Source organism: Ornithorhynchus anatinus, chromosome 3 (genome assembly GCF_004115215.2).
Source record: "Ornithorhynchus anatinus isolate Pmale09 chromosome 3, mOrnAna1.pri.v4, whole genome shotgun sequence".
In the NCBI taxonomy this organism is placed as follows: domain Eukaryota; kingdom Metazoa; phylum Chordata; class Mammalia; order Monotremata; family Ornithorhynchidae; genus Ornithorhynchus; species Ornithorhynchus anatinus.
In genome coordinates, this window is record NC_041730.1 from 87,035,907 (window position 1) to 87,056,220 (window position 20,314).

The window sequence follows — 20,314 nt, forward strand, 5'->3', positions numbered from 1 at the left end:
AGCCTCACGTGGGACAACCTGATGACCCTGTATCCACCCCGGCGCTTAGAACGGTGCTCGGCACATAGTAAGCGCTTAACAAATACCAACATTAGCCAACCATCGCTTCCGCAGGGCGGGCTGCTTTGGGTCTGAGCGTGGCCTTGTTAGCTTGGGGGTGAGGACTGCAGGGGGGGGGGCCCGAGGGGGTGACGGAATGCCCTGAGATCTTGGCCGTGTGGGAGTGAGGGGATGCGTGATGGAAGTGGGGGAGCCAGGCGGAGGCACGAGGCTGGTCCGCCGGAAGAGGAGAATTCATTCAATCGTATTTATTGAGCGCTTACTAGGTGCAGAGCACTGTACTAAGCGCTTGGAATATACAATACGGCAACAGATAGAGACCATCCCTGCCCGTCGACGGGCTCACGGTCTAATCGGAGAATGGGGATGGGGGGACCAGAGGGTGGTTCTGTGGCTGCTTCCGCGTCTTTCTCCGTAACCGCCACCGTGTCCGACCCCAGGGCTGTTTCTGTGGCCGCCTCGGGTGTTGTTCTGAGACCACTCCCGGGACTGCTTGTCTGACCGCCCTCGGGGTTGGTCCGTGGCCTCTGCGGGGCTTTTTCCGTGATGACTCTCGGGGTTGTTCCGAGTCCGCTTCCGGGACCGTTTCTGTGACCGCTCCCGGGATCAATCCGTGGTCTCCCCGGGGCCGGTTCTGTGACGGCTCCTGGGGCTGTTGTGGATCTGCTCCGGGGGCTGTTTCTGTGATCTTCCAGGACTGTTTCTGTGGTGATTCCCGAGGATGTTTTTGTGGCCGCTCCTGGGCTTGCTCTCTGGCCACCCTTGGCTCTGTTTCTTCGGTCACCCGTGGGGAATCTGTGGCTGCCCCGGGGCTGTTTCCGTCGTGGCCCCCAGGCTGTTCTGACTCTGCTCCTGGGGCTGTTTCTGTGGAAGTTCCCGGAGTTGTTCTGTGGCCTCCCCCAGGGCTGTTTCTTTGGCCACCCCTTGGGCTGTTTCTGTGGCGGCTCCTGGGAGACCCCCCAGGGCCGTTTCTGTGACCCTCTGCGCACCTGGAGCTGTATCTGTGGCCACTCCTGGGGCTGTTCCGAGGCCACCCCGGGACTGTTTCTTTTACCCTCCGTGTGATGATAATTATGGTATCTGTTAAGCGCCTACTATGTGCCGAGCACTGTCCTGAGCGCCGGGGTAGATACGGGATAATCAGATTGTCCCACGTGGGGCTCACAGTTTTTAATCCCCATTTTTGCAGATGAGGTAACTGAAGCACAGAGAATAATAATGTTGGTATTTGTTAAGCGCTTACGATGTGCGGAGCACCGTTCTAAGCGCCGGGGGAGATACAGGGTAATCGAGTCGTACCGCATGACGCGCACAGTCTTAATCCCCATTTTCCAGATGAGGGAACTGAGGCCCAGAGAAGTGAAGTGACTTGCCCACGGTCACCCAGCTGACGAGCGGCGGGGCCGGGATTAGAACCCACAACCTCTGATCGCCGAGCCCGGGCTCTTTCCACCAAGCCACGCCGCTTGCCGTTTCTGTGACCGATTCCGGGGCTTCTTCTGCGGCCGCCCCCGGGGCCGGTCCGAGGCCTCCCTCGGGGCCGCTTCCGGAGCCGCCTCCGAGGTTGTTTCTGTGGCCTCCTCCGATGTCTGCCGCTTGTCAGCTGTGTGACTTCGGGCAAGTCACTGAACTTCTCTGTGCCTCAGTTACCTCCTCTGTAAAATGGGGATGAAGACTGGGAGCCCCACATGGGACAACTTGATTACCCTGCATCTACCCCAGCGCTGAGAACAGTGCTTGGCACATAGTAAGCGCTTAACAAACACCACAGTTAGGATTACTATTTCTGTAGCTGCTCCCGGACCTGTTGTGAGGCCACCCGGAGCTGTTTCCGTGATCCTCTGCGCGCTGTTTCAGTTGCCACTCCTTGACTGGCTCCGAGGCCACCTCCGGGGATGTTTCTGTGCGCCCCCGCCACCCAGGACTGTTTCTGTGGCCCCCCTCTCCAGCTCCTTCTATGGCTACTCCTGAGGCAGCTGCAAAAATCTGTATGGCCTGCTCAGGGGCAAAGGGACCGGGGGATGCCCTCATTTCGGGTAGGGTCTGTTATGCTGTTAACAATAATAATAATAATTACGTTGCCATTTGTTAAGCGCTTACGAGGTGCCGAGCACTGCTCTGAGCACTTGGGGGGGGATATAAGGCAATCGGGTTGTCCCACGTGGGGGGTCACGGTCTTCATCCCCGTTTTCCAGATGAGGGTAACTGAGGCCCAGAGAAGTGAAGTGACTTGCCCAAAGTCGCACAGCTGACAAGCGGCGGAGCGGAGATTAGAACCCAGGACCTCCGACTCCCAAGCCCGTGATCTTTCCACTAAGCCACGCTGCTTCTCCGTTGTTATGTAGTACACTCCCAAATGATTAACACGTGAAGCCGCATGGCCTAGTGGCTAGAGCACGGGCCTGGGAGTCAGAGGTTCATGGTTTCTAAGCCCGGCTCTGCCACTTGTCTGCTGTGTGACCTTGGGCAAGTCACTTCACTTCTCTGGCCCTCAGTTACCTCATCCGGAAAATCGGGGATCGAGATCGTGAGCCCCACGTGGGACAGGGACTGGGTCCAACCCAAGTTGCTTGTATCACCCCAACGCTTAGTTGGGGCACATAGTAGGTGTTTAACAAATATCGTAATTATTACAGTGCTCTGCGCACGGTAAGTGCTCAATAAATACTACTGGCTGACGCCGTCGGGGCCAGGGGGCGGGGAGGGGTGGTGGGCCCGCTCCCATTCCCTCTATTTTTCGCTGCCCCCCGGCTAGGGAAGGGCTCTAGACTTTCTGGCAGAAAGGATGGCGTGGCCTCCCTCCGCTGGCCCCCGACTCATCGCTGCTCGGGTCTGCTGCCGCCTTCCACCTTCCTCCTGCGGCGAGCCCGAGAGCACAGCGTTTCTCGCCGGTCCCCAGCCGAGTCCCAGGGTCAGAGCAGCGTGGTTTAGTGGAAAGAGCCCGGGCTTGGGCGTCGGAGGTCATGGGTTCGAATCCCGGCTCCGCCGCTTGTCAGCTGTGTGACTGTGGGCGAGTCACTTCGCTTCTCTGTGTCTCCGTGACCTCATCTGTAAAATGGGGATTAAAAGTGTGAGCCCCACGTGAGACAACCTGATCGCCTTGTATCCCCCCAGCGCCTAGAACGGTGCTTTGCACATAGCGCTGAACAAATGCCATTATTATTATTATTTATTCATTCATTCCTTTAGTTGTATTTATTGAGCGCTTACCGTGTGCAGAGCACTGTACTAAGCCCTTGGGAAAAACCCAATACACAATAAACAGCGACGTTCCCCGCCCACGGTGAGCACACAGTCTAGAGCGGTGGAGCCAGCTCCAGGGCCTGGTGTAATGGATAGAGCACGGGCCTGGGAGTCAGAAGGTCATGGGTTCTAATCCCGGCTTCGCCACTGGTCTGCTGTGTGACCTTGGGCAGATCACATCTCTGGGTCTCAGTTACCTCATCTGTAAAATGGGGATTGAGCCTGTGAGCCCCACGTGGGACAGGGACTGTGTCCAACCCCATTTGCTTGTTCCGATCCCAACACTTAATACAGTGCCTGGCACGTAGTAAGCGCTTAACAAAAACCACAGTCGTTATCATTACTTTGACCGTGAGCCCATGTCACCCGTCACCGGGGACGGGTTCGTTGGGAATCGGCGCGGCGAGAGAGAGAAAGATGGAGCGAGACCGGGGATGGAAGGCCTGAGTGTATATAAAATTTATTCTGTGGAGCGGATTGAATTGTCTGATTATTTACAAGGAACGAATCGAACTCCCTTTTGGGAGGAATACAGTTATTGGTGGAGTTACAACTTCCCTAATGGGAGGAATATACTCGCATGTTACTCACGTGTGGCAGAGCACCCGGGCCCACCCAGGTGGGATCGACTAACGGTTTGCTTGCACGGGGTGAGGCGGCTACCGCTCGCCCACGTGCCCTCCCCCCACGGGAGAAATCCACTTAGGCGTCAAATCCACCTATGTGCTACTCGCACTTGGTGAGGCGGCTACCTCCCACCCTGTTCACGCCCCCCTCGGGAGGAATCCAATTAAACGTTACGTACCCTTGGCAAAGCGTCGGGCTTCCGGCCCCACGAGCGTTCAGCAGGACGGGACACTCCCCCGTCCCAAGGCTCCTCGCTCGGTGCGGGCAGAGCGGCCTTCTCACGGTCCGGACAGAGGCGACCTGCAGCCGGCCGCTGCAAGTCTCATTCTGTTGCCCAGAAGGTTGTGCTCTTAGGTCACTCCAACCTCCGGCCTCAGTTTCTCCCATCTCCGCCCTCCCCCCTCCTCCATCCCTAATTTGATCGACACGGGGGCGAGGGGCACCTTCCGTTTTCCCGGCTTGGGCTGTCAATCTGGCAGTTTGGGTGGTGTGGGGACGGTCTCCCGCCCTCACTTCCCAGTTCCGCCCGCTGGCTCGGGAGGTCACGAGATAGCATTTGACCTCGAGACGGTCGGTACCCCGGAGTCGCCTCGGGCCGGCCCATTATGGGACGGGGACTGTTCCCGATGCGATTATTTCGTACCTACCCCAGCACTTGGCAGATAGGGCGAATAACAAGTACCGTTAAAAAAACCAAAACCCTTCTGAGGAACCGTCGCGTCCCGGAGACATTCCCTGGCTAATCCCCCTTCCGTCAGTCGATCAACCAATCAGTCGGTCGGCGGTATTTATCGAGCACTTCCTGTGTGCGGAGCACTGTAGTAAGCATTTGGAAGAGGACAATAGTCCCTGCCCACCAGAAGCTTCCAGTCTAGAAACGTGTCCTCTGTTCTGCCGCTTCCTCAGCCACCTCGGGCTTCGTGATTCACCGTGGGCCCCCGTTCTTATTTATCTCTGCAGAGTTTGCCGTTTCCAACCTATTCTTAGATTCTCTTAATTACCGAGTGTCTGTCATCTCCATCTGCTTCTTCATCCCAGCTCCAGAGGGAGGGAAGCGGCGGATGGAGGTCAGAGATTCCGTCTTCGGCTTCTTCGGTCCCTAAAGCAGCTAGTAGAGCACCCAGGCTTGGTTCCGGTGACGTGGTTCCGAATACCGTCGCCGCTGAACAGAGGGTGGCTCGGGGAGAAAGGCTTCCAATTGATCAATCAGTCGGCGGTACTTATCGAGCACTGACTTCAGTTGCCATTGTTTTTACGAGACGTTCTTCCCCTCGACTCTATCTATCGCCGTCGTTCTCGTCCGCCCGTCTCCCCCGATTAGACCGTGAGCCCGTCAGACGGCGGGGACCGTCTCTATCTGTTGCCGACTTGTTCGTTCCAAGCGCTTAGTAGAGTGCTCTGCGCATAGGAAGCGCTCAATAAATACTATTGAATGAATAGGTGCAGAGCACTCTACTCAGCGCTTGGGAGAGTGCAATTCAATAGCAGGCTGACACGTTCTCTGCCCATAATGAACTTGCAGTCTAGAGGACTCCAGTCGGGTGACACGAGAAGCAGCGTGGCCTAGAGGAGCCTGGAAGTCGGAGGACCTGGGTCCGCCGTGTGACCTTGGGCAAATGGATTCTCTGGGCCTCAGTTTCTTCAGCTGCAAAATGAGGACCCAATACCTATTCTCCCTCCCGCTTGAACCGTGAGCCCCATATGGGAAAGGGACTGTGTCCAACGTAGCTTCGAACGGCGCCCAGCGCTTAGAACAACGTTTGGCACGTAGTAGGCGCTTAACGACATCATTAAAAAAAAAGGGGGCAGATGTCGGTTTAGAACGTAGGTCCTCTGACTCCCAGGCCCATGCCCTTTCCGCTTGGCTACACCGCTGCCTGCCAAGGTCTCTTCCCGTGACCTTCGTGGCTCGACAGTCGGCTCCTGCCGTCGGCTGAAGCTTCCCCGGCTGAACAACCGAAGGAATCATTTTATCCAATTTGAGTGCCTGGCACCCACACGTAATTTTGAAATTTAAGTATCGGGAGCAGCGGCAAAAATGCCTGGGAGAATCAAATAGATTATTTTCTAGGCTCTCCGAGGAGATAATTTAGGCTTTAAGAAGAGCTTGTTAAAAGAAAGTGCTGGGTGGATAGGATCTGAAAGCAAAACGGATTCATGATGAACCACAGCCCAATGTTTGATTGTAGCTCAAAACCCCCGTGGGCCACAGATCTGAGGCCCGGGCTCTAAGAGCCGCGAAACTAGCTCACAGCTGCCAAACTAGCTCTCTTCCCTCCTTCAAAGACCTACTGAGTGCTCACCTCCTCCAGGAGGCCTTCCCAGACTGAGCCCCCCTTTCCCTCTGCTCCTCCTCCCCTCCCATCGCCCCGACTCCCTCCCTCTGCTCTACCCCCCTTCCCGTCCCACAACGCTTGTGTATATGTGTACGTAGTTATTATTCTATTCATTTATAAATGATGTGTATATATCTATAATTCTATTTATATTGATATTACTGATGCCGGTCTACTCATTTTTTTGGTCTGTGTCCCCCCTTCTAGACTCTGAGCCCGTTGTTGGGATTATAATAATGTTGGTATTTGTTAAGCGCTTACTATGTGCCGAGCACTGTTCTGAGCGCTGGGGTAGACACAGGGGAATCAGGATGTCCCACGTGGGGCTCACAGTCTTGATCCCCATTTTACAGATGAGGTCACTGAGGCACAGAGAAGTGAAGTGACTCGCCCACGGTCACCCAGCTGACAAGCGGCAGAGCCGGGATTCAAACTCATGACCTCTGTCCGACTCCCAGGCCCGTGCTCTTTCCACTGAGCCACGCTGCTTCTCTCCATTTGTTGCCAAATTGTACTTTCCAAGCGCTTAGTACGGTGCTCTGCACACAGTAGGCGCTCGCTAAATGCGATCGAATGAATGAACGAATGAAGGAAACGATCCAGTTTCCTTGAGAAATGTCGGAATTCACGTCTGTTTCCAAAGCCGGGCTCTGCGATGGAGAGAGAATCATTAGGAGCTAGGGAAAGGAGTGGGGCGAGGTTTTCTAACCAGTCAATTTGAATGGCGGGTTTCGGGTTCAAGGTTCGGGGGGAGGGGGGTCAATAAGGGGCAGAGTCTCCTCAGTGAACGATCCGGTGGGAGTGTGGGGTGGGATGAGGCAGTGATGGGGGGGTCCCTGAGTTGGGAATTGACCTCTTTGAAGCCCTCCTCCCTTCCCATCTGGCCCCGCCCTGGTTTTGATTCAGTCAGCCACTCAGTCATTTGTATCTACTGAGCGCTTACCGAGGGCAGGGCACTGTGCTAAGAACTTGAGAGAGTCCAGTACTCTGCAGCACGGCCCACTGGAAAGAGTCTGGGAGTCCCCTCTAGACTGTGAGCTCACCGTGGCCAGGAATGTGTCCATTTCACAGTCTCATTCGTTCATAATAATAACAATGTTGGTATTTGTTAAGCGCTTACTATGTGCCGAGCACCGTCCTAAGCGCTGGGGTGGACACCGGGGAATCAGGATGTCCCGCGTGGGGCTCACAGTCTTGATCCCCATTTTACAGATGAGGTCACCGAGGCACAGAGAAGCGGAGTGACTCGCCCACAGTCACACAGCTGACAGGCGGCAGAGCCGGGCTTCGAACTCATGACCTCTGACTCCAAAGCCCGGGCTCTTTCCACTGAGCCACGCTGCTTCTCGTTCATTCATTCAATAGTATTTATTAAGCGCTCACTGTGTGCAGAGCACCGTACTAAGCGCTTGGAACGTACAACCGAGCAACAGACGGAGACAATCCCTGCCCAGCGACGGGCTCGCAGTCTAATCGGGGGAGACGGACGGACAAAAACAAGACAACTTAATCGCGATAGATAGAATCAAGGGGATGGACACCTGATCAACAAAATAAATAGGGTAATAAAAATATACCAAGTGCTTAGTACAGTGCTTTGCCCACAGTAAGCACTCGGTAAATACAGATGAATGAATGAATGAGAAGAGAGCTGGGTTCTCATCCCAGACCGTCTGCATTGCCCGGGGCCCGGGGGTGGGGCGGGGAGGGGTTTTGCCCGTTTTCGGAGAGAGTGAGGGGCTGCGTCGCTAAGGATGGAGGTTCACATTTAGCTTTTGGGCGCCTGACGTGTGGGGTGAGGCAGACTCCCCGCTCCTTGCCCCCTGCCTGGAGGTGGGGAGGATTTGGGTGACCTTGGCCCCTCGGGACCTCTACCTTTGAGCCTCAGCAGGTGGAAGGTTCGGGGAAATAGGGTCCAGAGACTCTGGGGCAGCAACCCCTTTAGATGTCCATCTCCCTTCTAGGCCACACAGGGAGAGAAAGCTCGGTGGCCGAGAGGCCTGTGAAGACCGCCTGCTCGCTGTTTAAATTACAGCCGCGCCCTGGCTCCCTCTGTGCCGGGGCAGGGAAGGCTCTTTGGAACTCAGAACCGTGCGATGGAATCGATCGACCGATCAATCAGAGAAGCAGCGTGGCTCAGTGGAAAGAGCCCGGGCTTGGGAGTCAGAGGTCATGAGTACGAAGCCCGGCTCGGCCACTCGTCAGCTGTGTGACTGTGGGCGAGTCACTTCGCTTCTCGGTGCCTCGGTTACCTCATCTGGAAAATGGGGATGAAGAGTGTGAGCCCCACGTGGGACAACCTGATTCCCTTGTGTCTACCCCAGCGCTTAGAACAGTGCTCGGCACATAGTAAGCGCTTAACAAATACCAACGTTATTATTCATTGAGCACTTACTGGGTGCCGAGCACCTCTAGATTGTAAGCTCCTTGTGGGAAGGGAATGTGTCCGTTAATTGTTCTATTGTCCTCTCCCAAGCGCTTAGTACGGCGCTCTGCAGCAGTAAGCGCTCAGTAAATACGACTGAAGGTCGTGGGTTCTAATCCCGGCTCCACCACTTGTCTGCTGTGTGACCTAGGGCAAATCACTTGGCTTCTGAGCCTCAGTTACCCCAGCTGCAAAAAGGGGATCGAGACTGTGAGCGCCGTGTGATGCGGGGATTGTGTCCAACACAGTTTGCTTGTATCCACCCCAGTGCTTGGTACAGTGCCTGGCACGTAGTAAGCGCTTAACCAATACAGAATTCTTCTTATGATCACCAAGGGAGCGGACAGTGCCCCTCTAGTCTATAAGCTCATTATGGGTAGGGAATGTGTCTTTTATCATATTGTCCCCTCCCAAGCATTTAGTACACTGATGCGTGCTCAGTAAATACGACTGAGTGACTTACTACGGGACAACAGAGTTGGCAGATAGGTTCCCTGCCCGTAGCGAGTTTTCGGCCTAGAGGGGTAAATGATCACCTTAAAGTCTGGGGTGTGATGATTCTCATATGGATCGGGACCAGCCCAGAGGGGTCACTCAGTGACTGATACAGTGATCGTCCGATTCTTCGCACCCACCAGATAGATATTTCGGGCCCTTCTAACGCGGGAGCCAATTATTTTCTTGTTTGCCAACCGTGAACCGACTGGGACTCCGTACGTCGCTCCGCCGGCCCTCGATGCATCGCTCGTGGCCAAAAATGGGAGCCGTGGAAGTGGAACAGATAAATAAATCGGGGGCTTGGTTTCAGCGTCAGCCCCAGAGTGCGCTATCTGTACAAAGACCTGGAGTTATTTCTCGGGCTCTTCTCCGCTCAAGACACCGTCACTGACCTCTTGTAATTTCTCTTCTCCAGGCTCTCTCTTACCCGGTGTTTTTTCCCTCTGCTGCTAAGATCAATAGATGCTTCTAGTCTTTCATCGCTCTGAGAATTACTATATTTGTCTTGAAGGATGGATTTCTTTTTTCCGTACACGTGCACACACCCTCCCGCTGCCGTGTCGTCCGTGGCGCCAAGAGCCGGCGGCAGGATTTTCTGGTGGCGAAAGCTACGGAAAGATTTTCTTCCCCGGCGTGTGGCCGTCAGTGTCCAGACGGGCCCTAAATTTGCAGGCTGTCTGTCCAGAGGGGAGTGTTTCTAACTACCCGAGGTGGCAGTTCTTTCCTAAGGGAAGAAATCCAGAGAGGTTAAGCGAGTCCTGTTCACCTGCTCTCCAACAAGCAGGGTAATAATAATAGTGAGAATTGTGGTATTTATTAAGCGCTTACTATGTGCCAGGCGCAGTACTATGCACTGGGGCGGGTACAAGCAAATCGGGTTGGACGCGGACCCTGTGTCCCATGTGGGGCTCCCAATTTCATCCCCATTTTCCAGGTGAGGGAACTGAGGCCCAGAGAAGTGAAGTCACTGTCGACCATCCCCTCCTCCCCCATACCTTATCTCACCTCGGCTTCACGGACTCCGTCCTCTCCCGGTTCTCCTCTCACCTCTCCGGCCGGTCATTCTCGGTCCCCTTCGCCGGCGCCTCCTCCCCCTCCCATCCTTCAACTGTCGGAGTTCCTCGAGGGTCAGTTCTCGGCCCTCTTCCGTTCTCCATCTACACTCGCTCCCTCGCTGAACTCATCCGCTCTCACGGCTTCGACTACCATCTCTACGCAGATGACACGCGGATCTACATCTCCGCCCCCGTCCTCTCCCCCTCCCTTCGGGCTCGCATCTCCTCCCGCCTCCGGGACGTCTCCGCCCGGATGTCGGCCCGCCGCCTAAAACTCGACGTGAGCGAGACCGAGCTCCTCATCTTCCCTCCCGAACCCGGTCCTCTCCCAGACTTCCCTATCGCCGTGGACGGCACGACCGTCCTTCCCGTCTCTCGGGCCCGCGATCTCGGTGTCGTCCTCGACTCGTCTCTCTCGTTCACCCCGCGCGTCCTATCCGTCACCGGGACCTGCCGGTTTCACCTCTACGATATCGCCGAGATCCGCCCTCTCCTCTCCACCCAGACGGCTACCTTACTGCTACGGGCTCTCGTTATATCCCGGCTAGACTACCGTGTCGGCCTTCTCTCTGACCTCCCTTCCCCCTCTCTCGCCCCGCTCCGGTCTATTCTTCACTCCGCCGCCCGGCTCATCTTCCCGCAGAAACGATCCGGGCATGTCACTCCCCTTCTTAAACAACTCCAGTGGTTGCCCGTCGACCTCCGCTCCAAACAAAAACTCCTCACTCTGGGCTTCGAGGCTCTCCGTCACCTCGCCCCTCCCTACCTCTCCTCCCTTCTCTCTTTCCACCGCCCACCCCGCACGCTCCGCTCCTCCGCCGCCCACCTCCTCGCCGTCCCCCGGTCTCGCCCGTCCCGCCGTCGACCCCCGGGCCGCGTCCTCCCGCGTTCCCGGAACGCCCTCCCTCCTCACCTCCGCCAGACTGATTCTCTTCCCCTCTTCGAAACCCTACTTAAAACTCACCTCCTCCGAGAGGCCTTCCCAGACTGAGCTCCCCTTCTCCCTCTACTCCCTCTACCTCCCCCCCTTCACCTCTCCGCAGCTTAACCCTCTTCTCCCCCCATCTCCCTCTGCTCCTCCCCCTCTCCCTTCCCATCCCCTCGGCACCGTACTCGTCCGCTCGACTGTCTATATTTTCATCGCCCTATTTATTCTGTCAACGAGATGTACGTCGCCTCGATTCTATTCAGTCGCCATCGGTTTTTACGAGACGTTCTTCCCCTCGACTCTATCTATCGCCGTCGTTCTCGTCCGTCCGGCTCCCCCTATTAGACCGTGAGCCCGTCAGACGGCGGGGACCGTCTCTATCTGTTGCCGACTTGTTCGTTCCAAGCGCTTAGTACCGTGCTCTGCACATAGTAAGCGCTCAATAAATACTATTGAATGAATGAATGAAGGTCCCACAGCAGACCAGTGGAGAAGCCAAGATTAGAACCCAGGTCTTTCTGACTCTCCGGCCTGTGCTGCGTCCACTAGGCCACGATGAGAGAGGGCTAAATTCTGGTTTTCTGGGGGCTTTGATCTTTCGGCTGTGCATCGGCATCCGGGGAATAGCGAGTTGGGTCTAAGCTGCGTCTCCTTGAAAGAGAAGCGATCCTCGGACAACGGACAACGGGGGGGTGGGGGGCTCAGGCTCCCCGAATTCTCAACCATTAATCAATCCATTGTATTTACTGAGCACTTACGCTGTCCAAAGCAGCGTGGCTCAGCGGAAAGAGCCCGGGCTTTGGACTCAGAGGTCATGGGTCCGAATCCCGGCCCTGCCACTTGTCAGCTGGGTGACCGTGGGCGAGTCGCTTCACTTCTCTGGGCCTCAGTGACCTCATCTGTAAAATGGGGATGAAGACTGTGAGTCCCACGTGGGACAACCCGATTCCCCTCCGCTTAGAACAGTGCTCTGCACATAGTAAGCGCTTAACAAATACCAACATTATTAAAGAACCGTACTGAACACTTGGCAGAGTACAGCGTAGCGGAGTTAGTAGACACGTGTCCAGAGTCGATCGGTCATATTTATTGAGTGCTCACCGGTTACAGAGCACCGTACTAAACGCTGGGGAGAGGACACTTTAAAAGAGTTGATAGGCACGTTCTCTGCCCACAGTCAATCGATCAGTCAGTGGTATTTATTGAGTGCTTACTGTGTGCAGAGCACTGAAGTAAGCGGTTGGGCGAGTGCACTGGAACAGAGTTGGTAGCCGCGGTCTCTGCCCACAGTCGATCGATCACGCATCGGTAGTTATTGAGTGCCTACTGTGTGCAGAGCACTGTAGTAAGCGGTTGGGAGAGTACACTGTGACAGAGTGACAGACAGGGAGTCTGTCCCCTAATGATGATTATAATAACGATGGCATTTATTAAGCGCTTGCTATGTGCAAAGCACCGTTCTACGCGCTGGGGGGGATTCAAGGTGGTGCGGTGGTCCCGCGTGGGGGGTCACAGTCTTCATCCCCGTTTTACAGATGAGGTCACTGAGGCACAGAGAAGTTAAGTTGAGAAGCAGCGTGGCTCAGTGGAAAGAGCCCGGGCTGGGGAGTCAGAGGTCACGGGTTCGAATCCCGGCTCGGCCACTCGTCAGCCGTGTGACTGTGGGCGAGTCACTTCGCTTCTCTGTGCCTCAGTGACCTCATCTGTAAAATGGGGATTAACCGTGAGCCTCACGTGGGACAACCCGATGACCCCGTGTCTACCCCGGCGCTTAGAACAGCGCTCGGCACCTGGTAAGCGCTTAACGAATACCAACATTATTATTAAGTGACTTGCCCAAAGTCACACGGCTGACAGGCGGCTGAGCGGGGATTTGAACCCGTGACCTCTGACTCCCAAGCCCGGTCTCTTTCCGCTGCGCCACGCTGGCGTCACGGGGACTGTGCCTATAGGGTGCATTTAACCTCGTTCCTTACCTCCTCCAGCACTCGCTCCACTAAATCGCTCGGGCGAGTTAATAGTCGAATGGTAAGATCTGGTTATTTAAAGGTTCATCCTGAGCGTAACGCTTTGAGCGTGGTTCTTGCCGGCCGCTTCGACGTTTCAAATGTAAGCGCTGGTGCTTTGTTGAAAGGAAAGGCTCTTGCGTGAGTAAATTTTGAGAACTGCCCGTCTCTGTATTTATAACATTCTCAACAGTATTTAAGCACCTTCCTTGGACAGAGCGATGTGCTGTGGGAACTTGGGGAATTCACAAAAGGAGCAAAATATGTAATCCCTGCCCTCGGGGAGCCAAGAAGAAAGGAGGACCGAGCCATATCTTGGCTGGCTGAAGTCCAAACCTGCGCTTGGCTGGACGGACCGGGAAGGATTAGGTTGCCGTTTGCCGCGTACAACGACGGACACGGTTTTAATTGCTTTCTCTTCATTTTACAATTTCCCAAAGACTCTTCCAGAGGAGCGCTCCACTCTGAGACGCGTTCATCCGCTGTAGTTATCTCTCGGTGCTTTCGAGCTCCGCCGTCTCATCGGCGGTCGGGTTTTGCTAGACCCTGAAAACATTTCCTCTGGCCTCCTGACCACAGGACGACTTCAGCTCACCAAATAAGCAACTGCGTTTGGGTAGCCCGCTGTCATCCGATATCCTCATATGTCCCGCTGTGGCTCACAACACAGTAAATACTTGGAGAGAGGCAGAGAGGCCTAGTGTCATGAGCCCGGACCTGAGAACCAGGGGTCAGGGGTTCGAATCCCGGCGCTGCCACCTGTCAGCTGTGTGACTGTGGGCGAGTCACTTCACTTCTCTGGGCCTCAGTGACCTCATCTGAAAGATGGGGGTGAAGACTGTGAGCCTCACGTGGGCCGACCTGATGACCCCGTATCTACCCCGGCGCTTAGAACAGTGCTCTGCATATAGTAAACGCTTAACAGATACCAACATTATCGTTATTATTATTATCCTTGCTCCGCTACTCATCTGCTCTGTGACCTCGAGCAAGTCACTTCGCTTCTCTGTGCCTCAATTACTTCATCTGTCGAATGGGGATTAAGACTGTGAGCCCTAGGTGGGACATGAACTATGTCCAACCTGATTACCTTCTATCTAGAGAAGCAGCGTGGCTCAGTGGAAAGAGCCCGGGCTTGGGAGTCAGAGGTCATGGGTTCGAATCCCAGCTCGGCCGCTTGTCAGCTGGGTGACTGTGGGCGAGTCACTTCACTTCTCTGTGCCTCAGTGACCTCATCTGTAAAATGGGGATTAACCCTGTGCCTCACGTGGGACGACCCGATGACCCCGTATCTACCCTAGCGCTTAGAGCAGTGCTCTGCACATAGTAAGCGCTTAATAAATACCAGCGTTATTACCCCAGGGCTTAGTACAGTGTTAAAATGATTATGAATCAAATTAATAATGATATGAATGGTCCTATTGTCGAGTTCCTATTAATTAAATGAATAATAACAATGACAACGGTCTGTCAGATATGAAGAGGGAGGGCGTTCTGGGCCAGGGGCAGGGCCCGGGTGAGAGGTCGGCGGCGAGATGGGCGAGATTGAGGCACAGGGAGAAGGTTAATAATAATAATAATGATAACGTTGGTATCTGTTAAGCGCTCACTATGTGCCGAGCACTGTTCTAAGCGCTGGGGTAGACACAGGGGAGTCAGGTCGTCCCACGTGGGGCTCACAGTCTTCACCCCCATTTTACAGATGAGGTCACTGAGGCACAAAGAAGTTAAGCGACTGGCCCAGAGTCACACAGCTGACAAGTGGCCGAGCCGGGATTCGAACCCACGACCTCTGACTCCAAAGCCCGTGCTCTTTCCACTGAGCCACGCTGCTTCTCTTAGAGGAGCGAAGTGTGCGGGCTGGGTCGTAGAAGGAGAGTAGAGAGACAGTGCTTGCTCGGCACATAGTAAGCGCTTAACAAATACCAACGTTATTATTATTATTATTAGAGAGGCGAGGTAGGAGGGGAGGAGGGGATTGACTGCGGAGAAGCAGCGTGGCTCAGTGGAAAGAGCACGGGCTTTGGAGTCAGGGCTCATGAGTTCAAATCCCAGCTCTGCCACTTGTCAGCTGTGTGACTGTGGGCAAGTCACTTAACTTCTCTGTGCCTCAGTTCCCTCATCTGTAAAATGGGGATTAAGACTGTGAGCCCCACGTGGGACAACCTGATTCCCCTTTGTCTACCCCAGCGCTTAGAACAGTGCTCGGCACATAGTAAGCGCTTAACAAATACCAACATTATTATTATTATTATTAAAGCCGATGGTGAGGAGTTTCTGTTTGATGCGGAGGTGGATGGGCAACCGCTGGAGGCTCTGGAGGAATGGGGAAACATAGACCGAATGTTTTTATGAAAACTGATCCGGGCAGCAGAGTGATATATGGATCGGAGTGGGGAGAGACGGGAGGAAGGGAGGTCGCCATGCTGCTTGGTCAGAAGTCCCATTTGAAGGATGAGGTTTTGTCCCTCCAGCTGTCCTAACCTGGTCTGGCAGCCCCCGCCACCCCCCAGATCCATCTCCTCCCTTCGGCGGGCCGGCCTCGCCTTGGTTTGGCTCCTGATGCGGTCCCCGCCTCCCGGTGCCGCCGTAACCCCGACCTTCTCACCTCCGACAGAAAATCACTCTCCCCCCGCCCCATCTTCAAAGCCTTACTGAAGGCCCATCTCCTCCGAGAGGCCTTCCCTGAATGAGCCCTCCTTTCCTCTTCTCGCACTCCTTTCTGCCTCACCCTGACTTGCTCCCTTTAATAGTAATAATAATGATGTTGGTATTTGTTAAGCGCTTACTCCGTGCCGAGCACTGTCCTAAGCGCTGGGGTAGATACAGGGGAATCGGGTTGTCCCGCGTGAGGCTCACGGTTAATCCCCATTTTACAGATGAGGTAACTGAGGCACAGAGAAGCGAAGTGACTCGCCCACAGTCACCCGGCTGACGAGCGGCAGAGCAGGGATTCGAACCCATGACCCCTGACTCCCCAGCCCGGCCTCTTTCCACTGAGCCACGCTGCTTTCTTCATTCCCCCCCTCCCGACCCCACAGAATTTATGTACAAATCTGTAATTTTATTTTATTTCTTTTAACGTCTGTCTCCCCCACTAGACTGTAAGTTCACTGTGGGCAGAGAATGTGTCTGTTACATTGCTAGATCTTTATGAGCGCGTGGTACAGAGCTCTGCACACAGTAAGTGCTCAATAAATAATAATAATAATAATAACTGCGGCGTCCGTCAAGCGCTTACTACGTGCCAGTTGACTGCGCGGAAGGCGGCGGTGATAAACCGCTTCTGCATTTCTACCGAGACAACTGTACGGATCCACTACCGGAACGACTGCAGATGGAGAGCGGGGCGTTCTGGAAGAAATGTGTCCGTGGTGTCGCTGTGGGTCGGAAACGACTCGACAGCGTTAGACGAGACAAAACTATGCCGGGCACTGTACTGAGATCTGTCCCACTTAGGGCTCACAGTCTCCATTTCGCAGACGAGGTGACCGAGGTACAGAGAAGTTAAGTGACTTGCCCAAGGGCACACAGCGGGGATCAGAACCCAGGTCCGCGCTCTATCCATCAGGCCGTGCTGCTCCGTCGACTGACCGATCGACCGTCCTAACCCGGTCCGGACGCCCCTGCCTGACGCGCTCGGGGCCAGACCAAACCCGAGTCGGTTCAGCGCCAGAAACATCCGATGGGTCGGCTGGCACCCGCTCCCGGCTCCGGGAGGGCGTCGAACGACGTTCCGCCAACGGGTTCCTTTTAACTGAGTTTTTTAAGATTAGCGAGAGAGTGTTTGGAAGGAGCCCCGAGCTTCTCGGATAAACGGTGCTTTATTCGTTTGAAACGGGACCGTAATTACCGGTCTAGCCTGCGCTTTTCGGCTTTTCCTTGTGATAATCAAAATCGTTAAATCTCTCTTTATGGGATGTGTTAAGTGCTTACAATGTGTCAAATACCGTTCTAAGCACTAGGGTGAGTACAAGTAGGTAGAACCCAGTCTTTGTCCCACATGGGGCTCACAGGCTAGGTAGGAGGGAGAACGCCTATCCCCATTTTGAGGGAACCGAGGCACAGAGAACTGAAGCCACTCACCCAAGGTCACGCAGCGAGCAGCGGGCCGAGCCGAGATTAGGACCCAGGTCCTTCTCAGTCCCAGGCTCGCGCTCTGTCCGCTAGGCCATGCCGTATGTTGACGGAGGGCCTGCTTCCGAGGTGTTGAAAGTGTCAGGGGCCCAGGGGCTCGTTAATGTCAGGGGCAGGGGCAAACTTCTCACTCTAGGCTTCGAGGCTCTCCGTCCCCTCGCCCCCTCCTACCTCTCCTCCCTCCTCTCTTTCCACCGCCCACCCCGCACGCTCCGCTCCTCCGCCGCCCGCCTCCTCGCCGTCCCCCGGTCTCGCCCGTCCCGCCGTCGACCCCCGGGCCGCGTCCTCCCGCGGTCCCGGAACGCCCTCCCTCCTCACCTCCGCCAGACTGATTCTCTTCCCCTCTTCACAGCCCTACTAGAGCTCGCCTCCTCCGAGAGGCCTTCCCACACTGAGCTCCCCCCTTTGTTCCCTCTGCTCCCTCTACCCCCCCTTCACCTCTCCTCAGCTAAGCCCTCTTTTCCCCCCTTTCCCTCTGCTCCTCCCCCTCTCCCTTCCCCTCCCCTCGGCACCGTACTCGTCCGCTCGACCGTATATATTTTCATCATCCTATTTATTTTGTTAATGAGACGTACGTCACCCTGATTCTATTTATTTGCTCTTGTTTTAATGAGACGTTCGTCCCCTCGATTCTATCTATCGCCATCGTTCTCGTCCGTCCGTCTCCCCCGATTAGACCGTGAGCCCGTCAGAGGGCAGGGACCGTCTCTATCTGTTACCGATTTGTCCATTCCAAGCGCTTAGTACAGTGCTCTGCACATAGTAAGCGCTCAATAAATACTATTGAATGAATGAACGAACCTCATTAATCAATCAATCAATCAATCAATGCTTACCATGTGCAGAGCACTTTTCTAAGCACTTGGGAGAGTCCAATACAACAGAGTTAGCCGACGGGCTCCCCGTCCATAAGGAGCTCACTGCCTAGAGGGGGAGACGGGGTCGCTCGGTTTTTGGGGGCTCAATAATAATAATACTTGCGGTTACTGTTAAGCGCTTACCGTGTGCCAGGCACTGTACAGAGCGCCGAAGTGGGGACAAGTAAATTCACTCGGTCGTATTTATTGAGCGCTTACCGCGTGCAGAGCATTGTACTAAGTGCTTGGAAAGTACAATTCGGCAATAAAGAGACAATCCCTGCCCACACCGTAAATCGGTTTGGACACAGTCCCTGTCCCGCGTGGGGCTCACAGTCTTAATCCCCATTTTGCAGAGTTATAATAATAATAATGTTGATAATAATGTTGGTATTTGTTAAGCGCTTACTATGTGCAGAGCACTGTTCTAAGCGCTGGGGGAGATCCAGGGTGATCAGGTTGCCCCACGTGGGGCTCACAGCCTTCATCCCCATTTTACAGAGGAGGGCGCTGAGGCCCAGAGGAGTGAAGTGACTTGCCCACGGTCACACAGCCGCCAAGGGGCAGAGCCGGGGTTCAAACCCACGACCTCTGACTCCCAAGCCCGGGCTCTTTCCACCGAGCCCCGCTGCCACGAGGCTCACAGTCTCAATCCCCACTTTGCAGGTGAAGGAACTGAGGTGCAGAGAAGCGAAGTTGAATGACCCAGCGGAAAGCAGCCTGGCTTAGTGGAAAGAGCACGGGCTGGGGAGGCAGAGGACGTGGGTTCTAATCCCTGCTCTGCCACTTGTCTGCTGGGAGACCTCGGGCAAGCCTCTTAACTTCTCTGGGCCTCAGTTACCTCGTCTGTAAAATGGGGATTGAGACTGGGAGAAGTGGTGAAGGAACAACCTGATTACCTTGTAGCTACCCCATAAGCACTTAACCGTACCGTGTTTATTATTATTATTATTATGACCTTCTGGCTCCCGGACCCACGCTCTGCCCACTAGGCCATGCTGCTTCTCCTACCTCCTCTTCCCCCCCTCTCATCCCCTTCTCCCCGCTTTCTCCTCTCCCTCACCTCCCCAGCGGGCCCCTAGCCTCCATCCAAGGCCCCTCCCTCAACCCGCGGTCTGGTCCGGACTCGGGCAGCCGCGTACGGCGTTTACCTTCCTCTACCGCGGACGACCCGGCAGACAAAAGGAAGACAATTTAAGCTGTGGGTTTCTGCCTAAGCTGATAAGGCTGGAACATGACATCATTTATTTATGCTTTCCTTTCTGTCTAGCTTGTTAGGTCTTTCCTTATTTGCATTCCTCAGAATCGCCTGCCAAATTCATTAAAATGGCAGGGCCTTTTGGAGGCGTGCATGATAATGATTTAATCCTTTAGAAAATTGCATGGTGTTGGGCAAAACTTTCGCCGTCCTCCCTCCCCCCGACCCCACATTGTTTTTCCAGGTTTCAGTGAGTCGCCGATGGTGGGCTTGGCGGGCATTTCTTGGTCGCTTAAGGTACCGAGTTAACGCACTGTAGGTTCTCTGGCTGGCCTCGATGGCCTCATCGCGGTTGGGGGAGTAAATAGATTTCCCAACAGCCCAATCAGCCTGAGACTCGGTGAATCATTTGCCTGTGCGTGTATAAGAAGTTTGGGGCGGGTGGCAAATCTTCAGGAAAAAAAAGAATAATCCATCTGAATCCGTCACTCAAAGCCACGGTACATATGACGGGGACTGTGTCCGACCCAATTTGTTTCTATCGACCCCAGCGCTTAGTACAGTGCCTGGCGTATAGTAAGGGCTTTATAACTACCGCAGTTATTAATTATTATTATTAGGATGGGGAGGCGGGGAAGGGTGGAGGCCCATCCTCCCCTCCTCTGCCCAGGCCTAGTCTCTGAGGGTTGCCATACTCATTTCCTCCTCCTCCTCCTCCTCTTCTTCCTCCTCCTGCCCTCCATCCTGACTCCCGGAGGGAGCTCCTGAGTCCGAAGGTCATGGGTTCCGATCCCGGTTCCGCCACCTGCCTGCTGTTCGCTGTGTGCTGTGTGACCTTAGGCAAGTCATTTCACTCCTCTGCGCCTCAGTGACCTCAACTGTAAAATGGGGACTGAGACCATTAGCCCCACATTGGGAAGGGACTGTGTCCCACCCCATTTTCT

The 20,314-nt window shown here is 54.8% G+C and overlaps 1 protein-coding gene across 2 annotated transcripts in view; it reads left to right on the plus strand.

The window, feature by feature from the left end:
• LRRC20 (leucine rich repeat containing 20) overlaps window positions 1-20,314 on the plus strand; it is a 98,682-nt gene that overhangs the window by 19,638 nt on the left and 58,730 nt on the right. The window lies entirely within an intron of this gene.